The 4,004-nt window shown below is 43.6% G+C and overlaps 1 protein-coding gene across 2 annotated transcripts in view; it reads left to right on the forward strand.

The window, feature by feature from the left end:
• Positions 1–2,045: 2,045 nt before the first annotated feature.
• The window catches only part of synpo (synaptopodin), a 17,319-nt gene continuing 15,360 nt past the window's right edge, over positions 2,046–4,004 (forward strand). For both annotated transcript variants that reach the window (XM_025063082.1, XM_008327441.3), the window contains exon 1: positions 2,046–2,265. The gene's annotated coding sequence lies outside the window, so the exon portion shown is untranslated. The remainder of the gene's footprint in view (positions 2,266–4,004) is intronic.

The raw sequence follows: 4,004 nt of genomic DNA on the forward strand, positions 1-4,004 counted from the left end.
TCTCTCTCTGTGTGTGTTTACACTGAAGCCGTGCCTTTGAACAGCCATGTGGCCGTATCCCATTACATCCAGTGGATCTGCCGAGCGACGGTCTGGAGGGTAAGGAAAGAGGAGCGAGGGATCGGGGTATGATTCTAATCAGTCCAGGCCTTCACTGTAGACACTCTTTAATAACCTCCGAAGATGGATCCGACTTGAGAGGGAATTCAAACCAGATTACTGTGGAAATTCCACAGCACTCGCTTTTCAGCAGGGCCCTTCTTCTGGAGGAATGTGCCCTAGCTTTAACACACACACAGATGCATAAACACAGCGCTCCATCATGCCAAAGACCAGAGCTGGGCCGACCACTGGAGATGTAGAATGGGAGGCGAAGAAAAAAAACAAAACAACCCATAATGGCTGTTCTCCCAGCTGCATGGGGTCGTACACATATAAACATGTCAGGAATGATTGGGTCAAAGGAGGAAGCACACAGGAATGGTGATGAAGAGGGTGGGCCGATGGAGAAGGAATCCAAATAAGTGTCTCAAAGTGGGGCCATAAAGGAAGGAGAAGGCGACCAGCGATCTGTTTTGACAGACAACTGAGGAAAGACAGGGTAATGATGGAAGAAGGATGGAAGAATGCAGTGGGAGAGAGAGTTAGAGCAGGAAAAACGGTGATGTAGAAGGATAAGGTGAGAGACTGGCTGTGATGGATCGTCTGGACCGCGTCATCATTCACCTGGTGGGGAAAAAAAGGAAACCTTTTACAACCAAAACAAAATCACCATGTGTGTGTCCTGGATACCAGGGTAATAAAACAAATAAAAACCATGTAAAATATAAGTTTTCTTCGTAACCCATGAACACCTAGAACGTCAAGACAAACTCTTCAGAACTCTCCTAGAACTCAAAAGTCCTAGATACTTTTGAGTTCTAGGACGAGCTGTTAACGGCCCCAAATAGAAAGTATTCAAAAGATACTTTTGAGTTCTAGGAGTGAGGCTACAGCTGAAATCTGATTGGCCCCCTGAAGTGCCCCTTTCCTGTCACTCATTTGTCCCTTCTGTTACCAACAGATAGATAGCTAGAAAGGTCGATTGATACTTTATTGATTCCAGGCGAAATTCAAGATAATCCTGGGATTAAAAACCAGGGATTGCGTGCAAAGATGTTGGACAAATACTTGGCCCCTCTGTGAATATTGGGGCTCCTTATTTAGAAGATTCCTCGATCTGCCACTGTAATTCTCCAGTACAGGAACAGGGAATGTGACAATGTGATCTTTGGTCTTTGCTGGAGCAGTTTTAGCGTTGGTGCAAACAAAACTCCAGGCGTCAGTGAGCAGTCAACAAAAAACCTTTCTTTCAAGTTTGAGTCGTGCCCAAATTCTAAACTATTATAAATATTATTTTTATTATAATAACTATTTTCAGATTTGTTTGGGTTAGTCATCGTCTAAAAGTTTAGAGATCGCACTTTCCGCATTTGTAAATAAATTTTCAAGACTCATGCGCTCATTCCTGGTTCCTGGTGTTTTTCCGCGGCTAGTCACAAATGTTCTGGAGCGCGTCATGCAAATATAAAGGGCAGAATTTTCAGTTGACTCGACTGTGACTGTCAAAAAGTGCTACAACAAAAGTATTACTGCACGGTGCACACATGGTAGAAAACTGGTTGGCGTCTCATGTCAGTTCTGTTATTCAATTAAAGCTGAAGACCGTGGGTGAAACAGGAACCTGCTCCTACATTTTTTATCCCAGCCTTTATTTGGGTTTCTCTGTCAGGAAGCTAGAGGACGTGGAGGGGAGAGGAGAGAAGGGGGTGGGGGGTGAGGGGAGTAGGAGAACAGAGTGGGGCCCACTGCTCTCTCCACATCCCTGGGTTGAATATGAAAATATATTATAGCATAATGTGTTCAGTATGCAAGCTTGAAGGAAACCATATGAAAAGCTCCCAGACAAAGAGCCCTCTGTGGTCCAAGTGACCCCCCTCCCAACCCTGTCCTTCGTCTGTTTCAGTTGAGTGAGAGATGGAAGGAGGGAGAGCAGAGCAGAGGTAAAAGGGGGAGGAGGTTTTGTGTGTGTGTGAGTCTGAAGGAACTGTAAAAGGGGCAGTACACACACTCCGGCTGCCTGACACAGTCAGACCCACTGCAGCACAGGTGAGCCACTTCACCAGCACACGCCAAACAGGAAGGAGCGCTCAATGCTGGACTTTTACCTGTCGCTGACTGCTGCAGAAGTCCACACCTGTAGCCCTGGATGTTTATCCTCGCAGGGTAAGACCTTGTCTTTGTTATGGGACGGAAAGAACAAGAATTGCAGCCAACGTACCAGGAAAAAAAACAAGGGAAAGTTTAAAAGTGCTTCTCTTTGCAGATGACAAACATCTGTCCGCTGCTATTTTTTCCCCCCCTTTTTGGTAATGAGAGTGCAACCTTGAGGGGGGGGAGGGTGAGGGTGAGGGCTGTGGTCACTGATACCCCAGCCGATTGTCCAGACTGGAGAGCCTGGAGTTTGGCCTGGTTATAAAGTTGAACTGCACTGTGTAACATTAGAGTGTGTGTCTAATTAAAGACCCGGCAGGAGGTCGTATTGACTTACATATATAAGTAATTGTTTCCTGTTAACACAACAGGTGAGTGCTGTTAACCACCTCACTGGGGGGCAATGCTGGTTTTGAGCAAGTTATGAAATAATATATAAATATATATATATATTTTAAATATACAACTTTAGGTGCGTCAACCAGGAGGAAACTTTTGTCAAATATTGCAGTTAATTCCTTGCAGTACTAGTAGAACTTTTTAATCATTTTTTAAATGCACATGCACCGACTTCGTCCTAACAGTTTTCAGATTACGACTCTGATTGTTTTTGAGAGTTCCTCCCTCTTGGCACCGGATCATACACACACCACCTTCAAGTATTTATCTTTGCCTCTTGAAGTTCTCCACCTGTGACTGCGAGCGCGGGGCGAGCCGCACATGAAGTCGACATTTTATCGCTTAAGGTTTTTGTTTTTTGTTTTTTTTCTCTGCATGATTTATGCAGGCAGCCAAAGGAGAGAGTCCCGACAGGGACGGTTGTGACTTTCAATGGTTGGAGTCTGAGCCTCCGCTGCATTTCAGATGTCAGTCATCCGTCGGCACAGGCTGAGGCATGTTGACTATCACAGACTCCTGAGAAATTATCAACCAGGAATTTCAATGTCAGGGGAGTGTGCAAAAATAATTTCACATAACAGCGAAAGGACTTGAATGGCTCTTTTGTCCATTAAAGTGAGTCATGGAGGGATAGACAGAGTGAGAAAAGGGAGAGAGAGGGAGGGAAAGGGAGAGGGAGGGAGAAAAAGAAGCAAAAGACGAGCAGCTTCCAAACTTTCTGTCGAGCGAGGTTAGACATGATTCATGAGAGTCAACTTCTGCCCCTGAGAAAACCTAACTTTATACACAGCACAGCTCAAGGAAATGTTAGTTATACCGAGACTCGTCACTGTGGGTTTTTTGGACTTTTTTGGTAAAAACTTCTTTAACCCAGAGGCATTACTTTAAGGTTTAGAATACAGACATTATTTAAAAAAAAAAAATCCCCTCAGTCATTTTAAGAAGTCATGGGATGTATATGGTGATGAGTTCCTCTCTTGAAAATGTGTTTTCTCTTATCATTGTATCGAATGAGCTTAGTGTCTGGAAGGGGGATAGAATATTTGAAGTATTAAATTGGGTAATAAAACAAACAAAAAAAAGATGTTTTGTTCATTTTTTTAAACAGTGTTCGGTGTCACTTCCCACAGTGGATTAAACCTCCATGATAGAATTGATATCCAAATATCAAATACCAAGATTTCTGTAGACCATTTTTCATGTGCAAACTTCCCAAGTCTAGCTAACAGTTAGCTGGATACTCAACTGAAAAATTAATCCAATGATGACATCAGTTTAGGACAAAGCCAGACAAGTCTTATTCAAAACAGATACAGCCCACAAAGATGACTAAAACCTGACCATAGCTCAGC

Source organism: Cynoglossus semilaevis, chromosome 15, assembly GCF_000523025.1.
Source record: "Cynoglossus semilaevis isolate Cse_v1.0 chromosome 15, Cse_v1.0, whole genome shotgun sequence".
Classification (NCBI taxonomy): domain Eukaryota; kingdom Metazoa; phylum Chordata; class Actinopteri; order Pleuronectiformes; family Cynoglossidae; genus Cynoglossus; species Cynoglossus semilaevis.